This window comes from Coloeus monedula, assembly GCF_965178545.1.
Source record: "Coloeus monedula genome assembly, chromosome: 1".
Lineage (NCBI taxonomy): Eukaryota > Metazoa > Chordata > Aves > Passeriformes > Corvidae > Coloeus > Coloeus monedula.
Window position 1 is genome coordinate 114,689,588 of NC_138781.1, and position 21,652 is coordinate 114,711,239.

A 21,652-nucleotide genomic window follows, 5' to 3' on the forward strand; every position below is an offset into this window, starting at 1 on the left:
TGTCACTTCAGGCCCTTTAAAAAGATTTTCTCCATCTTTCTTATAAGCCCCCTTTATATACTGGAAGGCTTCAGTAAGCTCTGCCTTCTCTTCTCCATGCTGAACAGCCCCAGCTGTCTCAGCCTTTCTTCATAAGAGAGATGTTTCAGCCCTTTGGTTGTCTTTGAGGCCTGGCTCTGGACTCACTCCAACAGAACTGTCTTTCCTGTGTTATAGAACCCCAGAACTGGATGCAGTACTCAAGGTGAAATCTCGCAAGAGCAGGCAGAGGGGAAGAATCACCTCCTCTGACCTGCTGGCCATGGTCCTTTTAATGCAGCCCAGGACAGCTGTTTTCTGGGCAGCATCCCTATACTCTTCTCAGGATACATGTCCCTGGTTCCACTGCCTATACATTTCCTTCTTGCACTTTATTTTGGCCAGGAGGTCCTTACTTACACATGCTGGTCTTAGAAAAAAGTGCTCTTAGAAACAAGTCCTAAAAGAACTGACAACTCTATTCTGATCCTTTATCCCTGAGTTTCCCAGGTGGCCCCATCCACAGATTCCTTAAGCAACTGAAAGTTCACTCCTAAAATTCAGGGTCTTGACTTTACTTGCCTGGCCTATATCCCTTGAGATCACTAATTACACTAGGTCATGAGAACTGCAGCTCAGACAACCACCAATCCTGACCTCTCTAATTATTTCATCTGTGTTGATAAGCAACAGGTCCAGTAATGCTTCTCCTCTGGTCAGGCTTTCTGTCTCTCAGATTAAGCAATTATCCCAGACAGAGTCCAAGAGACTCCCAGACTACTTACAGATTTCTGTGTCTTTCCAGAAGTGGTTAGGGTGAATGAAGTCCCCCAGCAGTATCAGAGACTGCAAGCATGGTGGTTCCAACTCCTCTTCTTTGTAATCCATGCTACATGTACTGTACATAGTTTTAGAGGAACAAGTCATAATTCATTTGAGACATTTCGTGGTTCTTTCTCTTGGTTCCCAATATGCCAGCAGCTCCTAGATTTTCTATCACTCAAAATTTCATCCCTTTCCCCATTAAATCTATGTTAAAGTTCTTATAAGTCTGTCCAGTTTGGTGTAAAAAGACCTCTTGCTCCACTTTGTCATGTGTGTTCTGCCAGCTCCCAACAGATCTGGATTCTTAAAGGTCAGTCCATGATCATAGAAGTCAAAACAATTGAGTATGGCACCAGCCAGGCAGCCAAGCTTTCACCAGTTTAATTTTTCTCCTTCTTCCTGAACCCTCTTCCTCTGATTGTGAAGATAGAGAACACCTGTGCTCCAGCCATAAGGAGCTGAGTTATCACTCAGCCTGGGACAGAGCATAATATCATGCATAAATCTGCTGTTGAAATTCTCAATTTTTGTGTTTCCTTTTGAGCTCCTCTTGTTGTTTGATGTAAGTAACCCTTGATGGCTTTAATGTATTCATTGTATTCTAATGAAATGTTCTTTGTAGAATACGATGTAGCTCTTCCCTCATTAATAAGAATTAGGAAAAGGTCTTTCATAAGTAAACTCCTAATAACTATTGTTTATTAAAACCTTTCATGAAGAATACTCTCTTATTATTACTCACATTCAAAGCAGGTTCATGCAACCTGTAATAAGGACTCCAGCTGACTACGGCAGGTCTGGAATTGGAATTGCAATAATTTTTATTAATCTAGCAAGTTGGTCCTGGGAGTGAGCCTGCACAATGACACACTTCTTTTAGTCACTCTCCCAGCATTTAACTTCGTCCTGTGCTTTCTGGAAATGAATTGGCCTTGATGGTTTTAGAACTGAACATGTCTATATGATGCTGAACAAAGAAGAAGCTCCAGGCTGACACCCTGGAGAGCTGATTTACCCATCACTTTCAACTAGGTAATAGAAAGCTGTTGACAAAAAAAAAAAATTTCAGTGAGGAAAAATTCGTGAAACTGTCTATGAAATGTGTTTTCTATTTTTTGGCAAGATATAATACCTCATCTCCTGGATGATAACACACAATTTTTACCAGGCTAGGCACTCTAGAGATTTTTTTGTGCATAAGTTGAATTTTAATAGCTCCCACAGGGAGACATTGCGGAAATTGTCACACCATGTTTGATCACTATCTCCATCTAGGTTTGACACCATGAGAGGAAGGAGACATACCTGCTACTTTAAAGAAAGATAAATCCTTCCCATTCTATTCCACATGATTGTGTGTAATTATTATCAGACCTGTTTGCATAGGAGCTATTCTCTATGGCAACAAGGAGAATTTACACTTTAAGTTGTAAGGTTAGATTCTGTGTTATCGGGGGTATATTTTGCTAAGGTGGAAGCTAATAGTCATAAAACTGCGAATACTGTTAAAAAAAATCAGGTCCTTTTTTTCCTTTAATGTCCACTTACGGTTGTGAATCTTAGTATTTAACAGCAGGCTGCATAGGGGAATACATACATATCTAGGTCAACAAACAGAAGTAATTTTTTATTAATGAAAAACAAAAGAAAAAAGAGCAGTTTACTTTGCTTTATTCAAGTTCTCTAGCTTTAAATTGCAGGAAATGTTTTTCTTTAATACAAGAGATTTATACTATCTCATAAAATTTGTGCTGCAAGGCATAACAGCCCTAACAGAACTGAGTGCTACGAAGGTCATAGAATGAGTCTCTAATTTTTTTTTTCCAGTTAGACAGAAGCAAAATAATTAGACTTTAAAAGACGGAGGAACGTACTAAAAAGAGCAGGATATTCCTACTCATGCTTCATATGCAGCTGGGAATGGAGATATATTTCACAGATTTCACAGAATATGAAGTTGGAAGGGACCCACAAGGATCACTGAGTCCAAGTCTTAAGTAAATGGCCTATACAGTTCTCATTTCTAAAAAGAAATGTGTTAAAAGAGCAAGAAAATAACAGTCTCTTCAATTTAATTAACATTTTTAAAGGTAAGCTCTAAGTTGATTTTAGAAGTCTAGCAGGATGAAAGCTTTTCATTTTCAGTCCTCAAATAAAGTGACTTAACTTACTTAACTATAATTATTATTTTTAACGGTGGAAATTCAAAAATGTAGGTAATTTAGACATCAAAACTGGAAAAAATAGAGAGATCTCTCTACAGAGTCCTGCATAGTGGTGAAATAGCTCTGAGACCATCTGTCCTATAGAACTGTCAGAAGGGAAGAGCAACTTCTATGCAAAGCATAAGCAAAGACTGACTTTATCAAGGAGTTTGTTCTAAACAACGTGAAAGATTGTGCCCCAGTTGCCTTAATTACGCTGCTGCATCTGAGCACTAACTTCCCTGTGTGTTGCAGGGCTCCTGTGGAGTTCTTCTGTAACTCCTTTCCTTAGAAGTTCAGCAGCTCTAAAAGATCCTGGCATTACCTCCGCTGTGCCACTAATGGTTGCCCTGGCTCCCACTGACACCAGTGACAGGTTGGGTAACTGGTGTTAGAGCCTCAGTGCAGCTGGTGTCTGCAACTGGAGCCTCGGTGAAGTGAGCCTGACTGCCCTGCACTACCAAGGGTCACTCGACACCCTTGTCACACCAGTCAGGTGAAAGATTAAACATGGGGGCTTGTCTGTAGGGTGCTGTAACTCTCTAAAGGTGGAATTTCCTCTCAGGAGACATTTTATCTCTGTGGAGCCTGATGTGTTGTGGAGAGCTGGCATTCCTGCTAGTCTAAATCTCTTTTTCTGTCTCATTTTCATGTGTTGTATTTATGAACACATCAACAAAGAAATAAGTGAGCAAGGAGGATATATATCATGTGGGTAGGACAGAGAAATCACCCTGTAGACAATCCAACCATCACTGAGCCTTGAAGGTACATTTATTTGCCTACTAGGTAGATAAGATACACATCTGAGAGAGCTCAAGAACAAAGAAATTCTTGTTTCTTCAGCTTCTGTTAACATGCTTTAAAATTTCAAACCAAAATGATTTTTTGTTGTTGTTGTTTGATTTTTTAACAAAGTTGGGCCAAGTAATTCAGAGTTTTTCCAGAGAGTGAGATAATTGTTCCACTGGGATTAGAGGAATTTTAAGAACTCCTTAGCAGTACCACATAATGGGTTAAGGTCAAGCTGTCTTCAACCACCTCTATAACCAATTATTTTGAAGGTGTTTCTGTAGAGTGCCAAAAGTTGAATATCCAGCATGAGGCATAAGTGAGATTTGGGAGAAGTGAAATTCTGCACCAGACTCCAAGCAGACTGCCCTCCAGGCTCTAGGGAACTGTCGAAGGGCTTGGCACTTTTCTGTTGATCTGCACACATCATCAGAAATGGAAAAAAAAAAAAAAAAGAAACTGACAGACTTTACTTCTTTGGCCAAGTCCTAACTGTCTGCATACCCTTTTTTTTGATATATCACTGAAAAACAGATGATTACAAAATATAAAATAGTCAGAGAGCATGATTTTTTTTCACTCTTTGTATGTCTTTTGAGAGTGTTTTCTCTATTACTTTTAATTGTCACAAGAAATATCATGTAAATGCTAACCACCTGTAAAGAAAAAATAAAATTCTAACTACCTTCAAAGATGAAAAATAGAGTAAACTGAATGGATCACCTATGCTATGTGTTAGTTAACAAAGCAACAGTTCTCTATGCCATAAGTTTGTTGTCTGATGAGCCATTACTTAGGAGGTTCGAAAATCTGACAGGTTAAGTTTATACAAGTTGCATTCAAGCAACTAGAATATACAAGGGTTTTTACCACTTGAGCTTCCTGAGAAATGGTCTTATAACAAGAGCAGGTCAGTTTATCTCCTCTTCTGTCAAGTATTCACCTTCAGTGAAAGCTTTGCATGCATTTTAATTTGTCTTAAATTTATGCATAACTAGATTAGCAGTTTCTAGCAATCATTTGTTTTGCTTTTCTACTTTCAGCCATCTCTTCTTTTTATACCACCTGCTGTATTTGCCTTCTGTTCAGAGTATGCTTTTGACAGTTACTAATAATGCAGATTCAATTTACTTACTATGATGGGCAAAACACTGTGTAAAAACCAAAACAATAGAATCCTACATTCTTTTTCTAAGTTTAAGTAGTAAGGCTGAGACAAATTTGTAAGAGCATTAACTAATTAACAAAGCAGGTGTCCTATAGGACTTAAATACAGACCATGTGGAAAGCTGGCTATGGTGATAAAATATTGCAAGGTTTTAGCAGGCATATATATACATCTCAAGAACAAAATCTGCGTACAGGTCAATTTTGATTTTTTGGAGTTCATTAGCATTTGTTACTAATCAATATAGAAATACCTTCATGGAATGAAAATTAGCTTAAATTGGATGTCTTGTTAGGCTATTTTTACTATTTATTTCTCATCTCTAAAGTATCTGTCATTACTTCTCATTCATGATTTTAAAAAAGCTAGAAGAAAACTGTTTACAGCCTTTTAGATATGGTGATCAAGCCCAGACAGAAGCTGTGGTTATTATGCATTTAAGACATGTGGTTACATGATGGCAGAAGCAGTGAGTGTATTAAATGGCTGCCCTTTGCACCAATGGATCATTGACCTACAGTATCCTCCACATCTCAGCCTGGCAAAACTCCTGCATGAATTGTAGCAGCCTATGCCTTTTCCATGCATTTAACTTGGAAAATGCATGAATTACAGTGACCATACAGAGAAAACCTATAGTGCCTCATGCTGTATTATAAATAGGATCGTTCCCTAATTGGCATTGTTAATGGGAAAAGATTGCGTTGCTGGTTTTTTTGTTTAAATCTAGGTCAAGATAGAATAAGCATGTTAGACATAATTTAGCCCCCAGATGCAAATATAAGGACCCTTTTAAATGGAAATAGGAATCATTTAGAGCATTAGAGAAGAAAAGATGACCTTCAAAAAGATGAATTTCTGTAGAGACATAAATGGTATCTTATAGAATATGTATATAATAGTGATTCATAGGTAGTCAGCTATGCAGAATTCCAAATTAGCTGGAAATTCACTGACTGATGTATTTTTTAAAAAAGGGGGAAAAAAGAAGTTATGTGAATATAAAATTGAAGCTGTTTAAAGATGTTATTTTTCTTTCTAGCTGGGGCCTCTTCCAAAGACTTTCATTAGACCTACAGATTGCAATGCATAATGTTCTGCTGTAACAAGGGGAAGAGGATTTTTTTCACGGTGTCTACATTAGACACCTAATTTGGGAGCCTCAGTTAATTGCCTAGGCTCATTATATATCCAAAGAATAAAAGTAAGCATCTCCAAAGGGCACCTCAGAGCATCTCAGTTAGGAGGCATCTACCTCCATTTATTATACAGAGAATCGAGACTTTTAGTTTTATGGATCAGTTTTCTTAACTTGTGCAGGGGCTGTGAATCTTACATTGAGTACCCAGAGTTTTTAAGGAGGAAGGTTTCCAAGAAACTTGTTATTTGTCACCTGCTGCAAAGAAAGATCCAGGTTTCTCCCCAGCTGTCATTAACACGGGGACCTTAGCCAACACCAAGTAGGTTGTTTAATGCATGTTGGTGAAGGAAAAATAAAATCATCCAGACTTAGGTAGTAGCAAGATGGGGGTTTGCTGTTTTTAACTGAGGACAATAGTGCAAATGCATGGGGGCACAGTTAGTAGAGAGCGTGGAATGCTAGCAGGGGAAAGGAAGCTGCAATAAGAGTGACTACAGCAGAATCTAGGGTGAAGGAACAAAGCAGCAGTAATGACTAAGTGTTTTGGTTACTGCCATGGAGTTTTCAGAGTTAGTGAAGGAGAAATACTAGGAGCATCTGCTGCAGTAGGCTACAGTAAGTAAGTGGGTTTGGAACCTCAGAAGCTGGCACACAACAGGCAAAATAAAGAAAAGTGCTGGGAAAGAACATTCATGACAGAGCTCTGCAATAGCAACCTCCACCAGTCATTAAAACAACTGGTATTATGCAGTAGTGGGTGTTACAAAGTTACAGAATTCTGACTTAAAAGAAATGGCAAAATGATCATCGTTGCATCTGGACCGATGTAGTAATACAGTAAAACTGAGGACTGTGTTCTGGTACATAATTCTAGATTAGAAACTCACAATTACATACCTTGTAGGCTGCTGTGAGTATCTGAAGTAGCTACACATACTCTGAAGCATTTACAATAGGCAGATAGAAAAGGAAACCATCAGAAATAAATTAATACATATGAAAATATATTTTAGGGAATACTGGACTTCATATGAAAAAAAATAAAAAGACATCAAGAATGTTAAAGGAAGTGTTGAATCTGACATATTTAGTGATGACATATCTAAAAAATGTCCAAAATGCTTTCTGGTAACTCTGAGTGACAGAGATGCAGAACAGAAATTGGGGATTAAAATCACAAAGGAGAAAAACAAATGTATCTCCTGAAGCAAACAGATCTGTGAATCTAGGCCTAAGCAATCAAGAGAGCATAAAATTACTGTATATTTAGATAATTAAAAACTCATTTTTACTTGATACCAGGTGACAAAACTTTCTATCACAGTACCTTGACTTATACGGACAGGTCATCCTAGTGCATAGCATTTTGCTATGGGAGCAATACAGGTAAAAGATTGCAAGGAAACTGACAGTCCCTCATGTCAGAATGAACTGATATAAACACATATGCAATCCACATCAGAATGTATTCTTTTAATCTGTATTCTATGTGCATTCAAAAGAATATCTGCCTTCTCAAATCATAAGGTGATGAAACTATTGAGAGGTGATACTAAAGCAGAACTCTGCCTAAAAACTTGCCTTTCTGAACTGAGAATCACAACAGAAATTGGGCACAGGACAAAACTGGGATTCCAAGGCTTCTGAATTTAACACTTGAGATATTCTGCAAGTTCATATGCATCATGAAGATATATATTAAAAAGAAATTAATCTATTAGGTCAACGTGCATTATCTCCACTGTCATTGAGTTTTGTTACCAACACTAGTCACTTTACCTAGCTTTGGTTGCAGCTACTGGGTATAGAGCTTTCCTAAAATTTACTGCTTCATTGCAAACCCTTTTTGTGTCTGTGATTTTATATCTAACTTACTTACTGAGACAGAAATTTCAGAGCCTCTCATTTTCTCTTAACTAGTCTCAGTATCAACAACAGTTTTTGTGATAATGATTTGGTACTATGTGACAGTTCCAAAGAATTCTGTTTAACATGCAATAGATGAGGACCTGTGCTCCATGGGGTCATGTTTTGTCACTCTAAGTCTTCAAGTCTTTAAAAATTTTGCAGTTGAAAGCAGTATTACAAAACTCATTGTTATAATTTAAAACTGATTCATAGCCAGGGAATTAAATACAGTCTTTAAAAAGCCAAGACATCAATTTGAACTTCTGGATCTCAGAAGTGAGAGAAAAAATAAGACAATTAGACAAAGAATAGACAAGACAGAGATGTTAGTAGAGCATTATAATTATTAATATTTTTGAAAGGAAGTCCAAACATAAAAGAAATCAGAAAAGGAATGTGCAACACATCTAGCTTTTATCTTTTTTTGCCATGAGAAACAGCCCCGAGAAAGAACTTGGAAAGATTCAGGCACAATAATAGTATGCTATTAATAAAAAATACAACAGCAAGATGAAGGAAAAATCAAGGGACAAAGAAAGGTACATGAAAAAAGAAGAAACAAAGGAGACAGAGAGTGAAGCAAAGCAAAATAATTCATTGTGAAATTTCATTCCTATCCTTTTATTTCCCCCCATCCATTTTCCTTTGTTCTTTCTTTGTGATATGAAGATTGAGTTCCTCCTTCTGAACATTGACTAGCGTGCTGTGATTGACATGTCATCTGACAAATGTTTTGCAAAAATTGAGCTATATATCATGTATGAATTGTTCTGCAGTTGACTTCATAAAATTGCTATGTTGCAGTTAAAAATCTAGAAGCTACTCGCAATGGTAACATCAGTCCACAGATAAGAACTGAAGTGTTTTTATTTCAGACTGGCTGATTCATCTTCCATAATTCTATGAACAAATCATTTGAAGTTGGGTTGTAATCGACTCTGGTGTCATTTTTATTTTCCTTAATACCTTTCTTAGTCTCAGGGAAACATATTAGATAACATCAATTCCAAACAGAACCAGTTTTATCTCCAGTATTAACTTCAATATGTTCACCAGTAGTGTTCCATTGTTAAAAAAATAAACCAATAACAAAAAAAAAAGCACCAAGGCAAAGCCCACACTTAACAACACTGAAGTTAAGAGTTAAGCCTTTAAAAACACCTATCAGATTCATCATCCTCAAGAAACCAACCTTCTTATTCTGTTTTATTTTTAAGTAAGTCATGGAATCATAGAATCATAGAATTGTTTCGGTTGGAAAAGACCCCTGAGATCATTGAGGCAATCCATTAACCCAGCACTGCCAAGTCCACCGCTAAACCACGTCCCCATGGTCCACATCTACACGTTTTAAATACCTCTGCCGATGGTGATTCAACCATTGCCCTGAGCAGCCTGTTCCAATGCTTGACAGCACTTTCAGTGGTTTTTTAATATCCAACCTAAATCTCCCATTGCAATGTGAGGCCGTTTGCTTTCATCACTATTTACCTAGCAGAGGAGACAAGAAAAGCCAGTTTTGCATTATTTTGACCAGCTCAAGATCACAAATGCAGATATTCACACTTTCTTTTACCACACTCTCAATTGCACTGTCCGAGTTTAGCACCACATATATTCATTGGCCACTTTCAAATAGATAAAGAAAGGAAATATGAAGCTGGAACTACAATTTGTCCAGAATTTTCTCCCTAAGTAAAAAAATACTGAAAATCTATGAAAGCTTTCAATTTTAATGGATGTATATATTGTAAAAGGATGCTGTAAAGCTGCTCAAAGACCCTGTGGTCTCTGAAATGTTTGGGAAAAAATAACTTTAGCTCAAAATAGGAAAGATTGGTGACACTTGCACAGTCAGTTTGAAGTCATATGAAGCTGTAGCCTAAAAATCTAACCCTTCCTGAATTAGACTACTAAATTTTATTTTCTGAAGTATCTTAACATTTTTTGCCTATTGAAATCTATGCCTTTTGTAAAGCATCTGTGATAATGCAAAGGAAGTCTCTTACTTGTAGTGGTATATGAAACTTGGGGTTAAAAAGGCAAAAATGAAACTGGAAAATAGAGGAAATCTTAGCTTACATAATTCACTTTATACTAAAAATAAGCTAGGGTCACACAATGCTTATTTTGCTTTTTTCTCTAGGTAAAAATACTATATATTTATTTCCAACAATGAAAATATAAACATTTTTTAAAATTATATTCTTTTAAAAAATAGAGTTTTTACTAATCTTTTTCCCCTTCTTTAAGTACAGAATTCCCTATCTGAAAGTACCCAAGAGGGAATGAAGATAGAACTCATAAAAGTATAACTGCCTGAATGCCATCAGGATAAAGAGAAGCAAAAGAGGTCATTAGTTCCTAATTATAGTTGTATGTACACAGGCATTAGATCTCTTACATCTTATCCTACATTAAATGGAATTTTGAGGGACATGAAAATTTTTAGCTTTAAACATGTCTTCGAACTGCAGTAATATGGTTGCAAATATTGTGTGAATATAGACAGACACTAGCAATAATTTTAAAGTATTCTAATTGTTTCCTGTTATACTTGAGATTTTCTTTAAAAACTTTCTAACTGCTATTTAATTTATGTTAGTTGTGGGTTAGGGAGTTTTGACAGATTTTTGATGTATTGTTTAAATATGTTTCTCTTTATGCTAGTGTGCATACAACAAGTTTGTAATTCTTGTAATATTATTAGCCTGATACCAAGACTAAACTTTGGAAGAATCTAAATATCCCTGAAAATTGCCATCTAAATTAATATAATCATAGAATATGCTAAATTGGAAGGGACCCATCAGGATCATCAAGTCCAGCTTCTGGCCCTGCTCAGGACACCCCAAGAATCACAATGAGAATGTTGTCCAAACACTTCTTGAACTCTGACAGGCTCTGAAGTCAGATGTGAACTTTGCAACCAATTGCATTTTCCGTAAGTTTGAGCCTTTACTTTACATATGAACCCTTACCACACTTCGGGTTATTCAAAATATGCATTCAGATTTGCTGGTCCCATCGTTCCTTCTCTGGAGTACTCTTGGAAAAGAGCAGATGATCGTATTAAAGTGCTGCAATCTAACTCTTGCAGTCTGAGTGCCCCATTGTGGGTAACAATAACAGTTTGAAAGGAGGATCTTTTTGCTCTTCAGAATCCTTTTGATTAGGCCGAAATTGCTAGTGCATAATTTAGTTCTGGTGAATGGTGGAGAGAATCTTTGAAAATGAAAGAGAAAGAGGAAAACACTGATTTTCACAGAAGTGCATTAAGGATTTAAGCATACATACCCAGAGTCTGATTTTGAAGTACACTGTTTTCTTCTTTTGTTGAGCATATTCAGCTTCTAGTAAAATTCAGCTGAGTCTGCAGGTCGTAGAAGATAAAGGTAATTTTTGACAGGTTTTCCTTTAAGAAGATCTGGCAAATATAAATAGTACAAGGTCATAAACAAAGTAATAATTCTTTTGATTCCACAGTTCTCTAAAATGAATAAGGCTGAAAAATATTTACAGATTACCAAGATTAAATAAAAATGTGATTTACTATGAGCTTACTAAGAAGAATGCTTTATTTTGTTCTCAAAAGATAAAAAGAGTTCAAATGAAGCAGATGACCTACAAGTTTTAATTATTACATTTTATGCAAAGAGTTAAGTTCCTGTAAAAACTTGTGCTCTATTTTAGAGAGCCTTTCTTGGACAGAGACAGCATAAAAAACCATTGCAAAACTCTGCTCCCCATATTTCTAGATATTTTCTGAAAGTATGCCAGTTGAGTACTTTACACAGGAATGAAACAGTGAAAAGGGATTATTTCCTTCTATAGATCTCTGAGACACATCTCTGAAATTGTGGTTCAGCACAAACACAGAAAGAGGACATAAAGACCTGTACCTTAGAATTTTAATAAATGTATGATTCATTTGATTACTGATAATGGCTTGACCTTGATTTCCTGTTCTAATTTGTATGACACCACTCCAGAGTTATAAAGGGGAACAGCCTTTTGTTCCAGGGATCAAAATTCACTGACTCTGCTTCTGCTTTTAAAGAGCAGTTGAAGCTGTCAGCTGCAATTGGCAAAGGAGAAAACAAATAATGAGTCCTTGAATCGGGTATGATTCACTGCTGTGGGAGACTTGAAATACTACAGAGTATATATCCAAGTAGTAAAGCCTTAAACACGGCTTCACAATGTTGTCTGTATTAGTAAACGTCAGTTTTTAGGGTACGGTTTTGAAGTGTTAAAATGCAAAACGAATATTCTTTACAAAGAGTAGTTTCCATGAACATCTCTGTTGCACCTGTATTAATCAGGTATGAGACAACAGTCATAGTCACAGAAAGGCTTGGGTTAGAATGAACTTTAAAGACCATCTAGATCCAACCCCTCTGCCTTGGGCAGGGACACCTTTCACCAGACCCCATTGCTCAGTGAACTACATTACGACGACGTGATGTGATGTGTGATTAGAGGGCAAATGCCATGATGTATTTACAATTCTCACATCAGGTGATGCTGAACCTTGGGGAATACATCTGCATTCCCACAAATTGAAAGTCTAAACCCCAGGGATTGAGATTCATATTATGGAAAAAAGTACAACAATTGCATTTTTACATAAACACAAAGGGCACCTAAAAATATTCTAATTGAAGAAGAACAATAAGAGAACCTTCAGAAGAACTAGACTTATTTAAAAGCTTTTATGTGAAGGTGACAGACATCCTCTCATGTAAAATTAATGTCTTTCTTAAGTATAGTTTTGATTGCTGTGTGGGACAAAAATCTGCTGGTTAAAAAACTCAATAAAAAAATTGAAATAATGAATAAAAAAGTAGCTTATCTCATTATTTGTATAGTTATAGCAAGGTGCAATCTCTGTGATTTGCAGCACAAAAACTTTTCTGACAATTGTCCTATTTGTCTTTTTGAAAAGAGCAAAACTATTAGACTAGAAGGTTTAGAGCAGAGGTCTTAAAAATGCATCTAGAAGCTTATGTAGCAAAAAAGTTAAGAACATCTTTTGAAGTTATTAAAAACTTCATTTCAATAGCTAGGAGCTTCTTTTCAAGCTTGTTAAAAGACATTCAGAATTTGTGCCTTTGTTCCCACCAAGCCTTGAAGGCTTAGAATTTAATTTAAAATACTACAGTTTTATTTTCTCAAGCTCAGAGGCTCCTTAAAGCCTAAGTAATTCATAGGACAATCAAATTCCCTTGTATATGACGTGACATAATTACTTTTAAGAAAATTTAAAATGATGCCATGAAGTGTGCTAAGTCTTCTGGCCTTCATCAACCCTTGCAGTAATTATCTGTCCCAGAAAAAGGCTTTTGGAGACAGGAGTTGGTTATAAATCACTAAAAGCATTCTTGTCGTATTTTTTAATTAGCTGATTTCAGCACTTATTAAAAGATAGATTTTCTTTTTGGCTCCTATCTGTCTGAAATAAGTTTGATTAGACAAAGACTTCTTGACTCCTACAAGTTGTTTTCAATCACTTTTATGTAAAATAATTGCTCTTTGATATCACAGTTTAATACATAGTCTCAATTGTGCCAGGAAAAAAATCCAGAAAACCAAAGTCAAACCCCAAAAGCCCCAAACCCAGAGTACAGGGCTTCACTACAGGTTTTATACACAACCTGTTTTGATTCTGGATTGCATTGTAGGTTCAAGAGGTTGAAACGTCCTTTGTTAACATGTCAGTGTATATAAACTTGAGTTTATTAAAAATCTTCCTACTTAATACTGACATTACCAGCTAGCATTAACTTTGCTGTTAAAAAGGTGTTTATGTGAAATCCAGAGTAAATGTGACACTAATAAAACCTGTACTGTAATATACTGAATCTTTTAAGTCTGTTGTTTGTAAAGCAAAACTATCATTAGGATACAGCAAGGAAGTGTGCTTCATGCTGAAGATCTTTTATGATGATACATCAAAGAAACTGCCTGATAAATCTGATTCTTAGGTGATAGCTGCAGAAATCTTGCTAAAGTCTTGCATTATTTGGTATACCTTGACTATATAATGATGTGATATGGAATTTAAAACTACTCAAGAGGTGATGTAATTGGGTCTTTTTTGTTTACCAAATAAAGAATTAATATCTAGTAGGAAATAGCTAGTTTTCATTACTATTAATTTAACCAGCTCAGTTTTATACAGGAAGAATATTTTGAGATGCCATATTTCCCTTAATTCTTTTGGTTCATTGTTGGGGTTCCTCCCCCCTGGCATGGGGTCTGGGGGGAGGGGATCCTGGGGTAGAGGCACAGGGTTTCCCTACTCGCTGGTGAATCCCATTCCCCATTGGTTGTTTTGTGTTCCCCTGCCCGGGAAGGGCCCTGCTGGTCCGGTGATTGTGGGGGTTCTTCGGCAGTCGTCCGGCCATGCGGCTGGAGAATAAAGATCTCTGAAAAACACCTATCAAGAATCGGTCCCTATTTATTTCCACTGGCCTCGCTGTCTATACATGTTGCAGAAATTCCCACTGCAACAGTTCATTATTTAAGGTATCCCTTGGACTGAGTTAATAAAGCCTTCTGAATATATTACTGGAGGCAAGGACATCTGAGATTAAGTATACCACAAATAAAGAGGTTTTGTTACAAAGTTTGGAGTCAATATTATCAAATATTTCATATAAATAGTAAATCCATGCTAATGTAGCAGTCACTAGGGAGAGCTTAAGAAACAATAGCAGTGGGAAATGTAAAGCAAATGTAAAGGTAGATTTTTTTGGGGCAGTTTTAATATCATTTCTTTGGGACTCCATTCTCCTGATTCTTTGTAAGAAGAAAAGAGACAATGCTTAGGAAACAGAATGTTTTTCCTTATCTTCCTGTGACTGCACACAATAGCTGTAGCAATCCCTGATACATGTTCAGAAACACAAAGACCAGTTATAGACTCAAAACTGATTATGTGAATTTTGGTTTTCTGTCCAGGAGAAAAACAGTACATTCCTGTTCCTCTTCAAAGGTTAGTGGCTCAGCTGAGGTAATGGAGGTTTGTATTATGATATAAGAATCTCTTTCTTAATTACACGGTTTTACTGTTTCTGTATAAAATTCATTTCTGTAGTAGCTCATATACATCTATCAAACATGGACTTTATGTCACTCACATGCTTGGCTTGGGTTGTGATGGGAAAAACCAGCAAACTCACAAAGGCATTCACCTCATAATTCTCTCAAATAAATTTACATCCATTTTAGTTCTTTGTGTATTTTAGAATAGAGACTGGAATTTGGACTCTTACTGAATGACTGTGTTACTATTTACAAATTCATGTTTCTTTCTCCATATCCTCTTCTTGGCCCAAAACTCTGTGAACACCTGTCCACCAAATGGCGAAGTTATAGTAGGAAAAGCAACAGTGCCATCCTCCTGACCTATTTTGCCAGCCATAAATTAATATAAATAAATAACTTAAAATCTCATGTAAAGGAAAAATCAAGCAAGCATTCTCTGGAGGGTTACAGAGCTGTGGAAAAAGATGTCTCTTAAAAATCCAGAATTAATATTCAAAGCTCTGGAGAAGCTGAGATACCAGGGAAAGTATTCGCATGTCTACCTGAGGCAATAAATAGCCTTGTCACTGTGTTAAACTACAAGCTGATGGTGGTGGTGTGTGATGAGCTTAGGCATCTAGCCTTGGGGTGCAGATTCTGCTCTGAGAAGAGGCTTTTCAGGACCACCACCAGCATGCCCAGCTTCCATGTGATTATGTGGTGTGTGCTGTAGATTCTGTGCCTTCTGTCATCTTTCCCTGTTTCCTGATTACACCAGATAGTCCGTGTAGCCAGAAATGTAGGACTGTTCAAGAACTGCTTTGCCTAGGATTGTACAGAGCATGTTTTCTCCAATTTAGATAGGACAGAGTTTGGTGTGAATTTCAGCAAATTTTCTGTGGCCTTAATCACTAAGTTTATTTTATTATTAGAAATTAGGAAAGAGAGAAAGGAAGAGGGATAATTAGATTTCTCCCTGCTTCAGGCTCCATCAAAGATACATTAAAAATCAAGCTACAAAGAGATATCTAACAGAACTTTTTAAAGATATAAAACTAGTTAAACAAAATGGATAAATACTTCCAACTTTTCCTAACAGACAAAGCCTACACTGAGTACTTTGAATTAATGTAAGAATGTTTTACATAAAAAATGAAACATAATATGAAGATCTAAGAATATGTTACTGTGCTTATCTATGTAAATTGCTTAACATCTTTCCTCTCTTGTACAAGACTTAAAAATAAAATTCTGATTTCACTGTATCTTCTTTTTTGTCAATTCCATCCTTTTTGTGCCTTTTATTTACATCTTCCTGACCTACAAATGATGGTAAATTCATCCAGTAGTCACAGCCCAGTTGCTCTCCCACTCCATTAAGCTATAGAGAACTTGGCCATGCAGCAGTCACTCATCCAAGTGAATTTTCCTGGTAATTATGTATGTTGCAATTATTATTAGTTGATCACAGCAAAATGCTAATTCAGGGGAACTGTTTCATGGAACTAGTTTTCTTCCAGTCTTGGACTCTTTGAAGCAGAGGTGTCATACAATTTCATGGCATTTATAGAATTTCTTTCTACCATTGGAAAACAACCTCGTCAATTTAGATCATGCTTTAATCCTAGTCATGAAGACACTCAAGGCCATGTGCAATTGGCTGCACTCCCTGTACCTGAGGGGATACAGCTGAAGGACCTGCTGGAGCACAGAGACTGTCACATCTCGTTGTTTGGATGTGATTGATGGATGCAGTACCACATAATGCTTTAATGAAAAACTTTCCAAAAACATGCTTTTCCTTAAGCAAATACATTAATTTTTTTAAAAGACTATGTTAAGATTTCTTTTCTTTTTTATCTTGTTTAGGGGAAGAAAAAATAACAGATAAATAGGCATCCATTCTGCATGAGAATTTTGATGTTAGGAAATAACCAACCATTAAAAATGTCCATCATTTGCAGTAATGATGCTATCTGCTACTCATTTGACAATTTATTCCGAAGAAAGAGAGGTTCTCATTCAGATCCTATATACATTTTTCACTGTTAGATTTGAAGAGACTGAAGTTATGCTTAGTATCAGATACAAGTAGTACTGCTGATTTCTAAAATATTGTGTTATTCTGTGTTTCACTCTAGTTTTGCTGGGAGGCAGTAACTCATACTGTATATGAGCTTTATGCTTAGGCTTTGAGATGAGTCTACTAGTTCCACCTCATTCTTGCACTTAATATAATTTGCCTTAGGACAAAAAAATATAAATAAGATTTCATTATTTAGGGTGCCCTGGTAAGCTGCTTAACAGAAACCAGTCCCTGGGGTGCAGGGAGGGTTTAAAAAAACGTATGAACTTGTGGTACAGATTTTTATCTTACATCTTAGCTTTTGTCTCCTCTTGTCTAACTTCGAGAGATTTCAGTGCATGCTGAGATTGAGGGAAAAACCCCAAAGTTTTCATTGAAGGAAATTCTGAAGGTCCATTTTTTACTTTATACCTGTTTAAGATATTATTCTATTCTCATTCTGTATCAGAATAGAAAACTCTAGAGTAAATAAGGAACTTACAGTAGTGCATATCTAAAAGTGAAAGTTATAGTTTTTCATAGTGGTCAAAAATAATTTGTTCTTTGATGACTAACCTAAATTCAAAATATTCAGTTGCACTCATTCTGATTGACAGTTCTTCTGTTTTAATAATTATTCTGATGAGATAAAAGCTGGAGGGTGCATCGAAGTGGAAGATTCAGCTAAATGCAACATTTTCATATTGCAACATTTGTGTGTTTTAAACTAAGACAATTTTTAGTATATATCATAGAACCATAAAATCATAGAATGGCTTGGGTTGAAAAGGGACCTTAAAGAAGTAGTTTCAACCCCCTTTCAATGGACAGGGTCACCTTTCACTTGACCAGGTTGCTCAGAGCCCCATCCAACGTGGTCTTGAACACTTCCAGGGATGAGGCATCCACAGCATCTCTGGGCAACCTGTTCCTGTGCCTCACCACCCTCACAGCAAAGAATTTTCTCCTAATATCTAATCTAAATACACTCTCTTTCAGTTTGTTCCATTCCCCTTGTCCTGTCACTACATGCCTTTGAAAATAATCTCTCTCCATAATTCTTATAGGCTTCTCTCAGGTACTGGAAGGCCAAAGCCTTCTCTTTTTCAGGTGAACAATCCCAATTCTTTTAAAGATAACTTGGAAGAAAAGAAAAAAAAAATACACTATGGAGTATGGGTATGCAAATTTCATTACAAATTTCCAGTTTCAATTTTTTATTGGGGCTGGCTAAGATTTTTCAGTTTTATAATAGCATAAGTAAAGGGAAGGTAAGACCTGCATTATCATGTTTGTCAGTGACCTCGTGGCAAAGAAGGTATAAAAATGTTAATAACTCTTTTCCATTCAAAATTTATGTGTTACAAGAAAGATTTCATTTTGTTTTCTCTTGTTATCTCACAGAAACAAAGGTTCATGCACATTTTAAAACCTGTAATGCATTTGCTATTTAAAATGCAGTCATTATGATAACATATCACAGATGGCAGATAGTAAAAGGGACAGTTTTGAAAACCTATATTCCTAAACTACATTTATGCAAACTGACAAATAAACACAGGCACAAGGTCAGTTTGTATATTCCCTGTTCACATTTGTGAACACTCACAGACATAGGAAGCACCATTTCAGTCAGTGAGATAATTCTTCTGGATAGCTCTCAGCATCTGCAAAAGGTTAATCACCTGATAGAAATCATTTTATAAATGATTTGACAAAGAGAAAACAAGGATTACAAAGGTACACAATTTAGAGTAAATAATTTCATCAGTCTCACTTTTGAGGAAGTGGTATTTTATTAAAAATCAGACAGGGTTACTGCTGGGATAAATAAATAATAACAAAGGACAAAAGTGCACATTTGAAGGAGGACAAAAATCCACACATCACAGTGAACCAAATGGTCTGTCACCAAATGGTATCCATCAAAGCAAGCTCATTGATACTGGGGGAAACTGCTCTTGTGATAAGCTAATCATATTTTTATCAGAGTGTGCAAGAAACCCTTGAAATGCTCCTCTCTTTTTCTGCATCTCTATACTCTCACCGAACCACAGAACGGCTGGGGTTGGAAGGCACCTCTGTAGATCATATAATCCCCCACTCTCCCTCAGGCAGATTCACCTAGAACGGGTTGTCCAGGATCACATCCAGGCAGGTTTTGAACACCTCCAGAGAAGGAGATTCTACAACCTCTCTGAGCAGCCTTTTCCTGTGCTCTGGAACCTTCACATTAAAGAAGTTTTTCCTCATATTCTGATGGAACTTCCTGTGTTTCAGTTTGTGCCCATAATGCCCCTTTAACGCAACCGGGGGCTTGTCAGCACAAGCCCCGGCGTGCCCTCGGGCAGAGGGGACGCAGCGTTGGCCTCCCCAGCGTCCTCGCTGGACGGCTCAGTGGAATCAGCGTGAGATGGGTGCGATGGGTGCTGGCTCCTCCTCAGAGGAAACACGTCGGGCAGCCGATGATCAGGCTGGCATTAGCCCGGAGGCAAAGAAGGCGGGAGGGGCTTCTGGTATGGGTTCCAACAGGTTTATTTGCAGAAGGGATCAGGACCCAGCAAAAGCCCCGAGGAGACGCGGGCTAGCCCCCTTTATGGGGGGGTGGAGTAAGGCAGGAAAAGGGAAAACAACCAATGGGGTACAAGCAGAGGGGAGGATACAATTTTTCAGAACAAAGGGGGAAAACAGGGAGGCAGGAGTCATAACAGGGAACCAATTAATAACTAAAAAAGGGAGAACTTTCTGGAACAGGGGGAGGTAATTTAGGATTGGGAGCCACCCAGGGGGAGGTAACCTAGACCTCAGTGATCTCTTCTGGTGACTGACATTTGATGGTTTCAGCCCGAGAGCAGGCTGAGCCACCCCAACACCCCTTGTCCTGTCACTGGGCACCACTGAAAAGAGCCTGACTCCATCTTCTTGACGCGTGCCTTTAGGATATTTGCATGCATTGTTAAGATCCCCTCTCAGTCATCTTTTCCCAAGATAAATATGCCCAACTCTCTCAGCCCACTGTCTTCCCATAACAGTAAATAAAGATTATATATTTGCATTGAAATAACTGTCCCTCAAAGAGCATGAATATATACAGCTTCACTCTGTCAGCAAAACCCCTTAATTTACAAAAAAAATGTCTTCAGAAAGTCATATAAGCAAAAATAATGTCATATTTTAATATGTTCACATTTCAAACCAAATTTGCTAGGTTTTTTTCCCACATTTGTTCTATTTCATATAATTGCAATATATATATATATTACATATATAAGTTTTACTTTCTGGGAGCAATTATTTGAAGTCATGATGATTGACCAATATCTGAAGTTTATGCTCAGATGGAATTTGATCTTACCTCAGAATCAGAAGAGGTTATGCAGGTTTGCTGGTGCAGTGGCTCACTGTTGTTTCTTCTTGTTACATTTTGCTCACAACGACTCTTGCATTATATAAAATTTTATTCCCTTATTTTCCTTGTTGCTGAGAACTTTCTATGATATTGACTCCTACTAAAATTTAAAATTGCTTCCCTGTCTGCATTAATGGTTTAGTACATTTTTATTTTGCTGAAACTACTGTATTCTTTACTGAAAATGTAGGGAAAACTTACAGGGTGAGAGAACTTTTGTAAAGACTAACTTAAAATATCTGACGAAAGAAAAATGACCACAGGTCTCAGATTTATATTTGGATCTGGTATCTTCAGTTTAGTTTCTCCTACAAAGATAAAAAAAAATCTTATAATCATGGTTGTTTGTTAGTCTGGACTGCTGAACTCTTCAGAAGCAGAGCTGTTCCCCAGAAGAATAGCAAATGCCCAGGGAATTCAGCCATCTCTACAAGAAACCATGAGAACTGAGGTCTCGGGCCTTTTCATGGAGACTGTAAACATGTTCTTCATTTGGAATTACAATGAAGCCAAGTTTAAAAAAAAAGGTATTGAAACACTTTATGAAATAAAAACTTCCACTTTTTTCCCTTTACCTCTCTGTCTCTCACCCATCCCTAAAGAACATAGATAATTATTGCTGCAGGGTGAGAAAGCAGAAAGTGAAAGTTGTTAATGGTTTCTATTTTTACACTGATATAAATGATGTTACCCAGTGGGACCATATAAGAATCTAGGTGAATAGACATCAGTAATAGTGTTACACAATTAGAAGGAGAAAGATTATATCCAATGAAAATTATGAGAATGTTTTATCTATTAAATAATCTTTTGGAACTGATTATTGCACAATAATAATAGAGGGAGGGGTAGAATAGGGATCAAGTTTTTTCACAACTGACAAGCCAAGAAGGAATAGATAACATTAACTTTCAAGAAACTACCATTCTAATCCTGAAAAGCCATTAAAATATTGACCCAAATGTATCCTAAAATCAGTATAAATACGCAAGTGTACTGTAAATAAAGCATTTTGAGAGCTGAACTATTTTTGGATGTATAAACATCTTTTGAAATTTGAAAGGATCTTTTGAAGACTCTCCAGATCAAG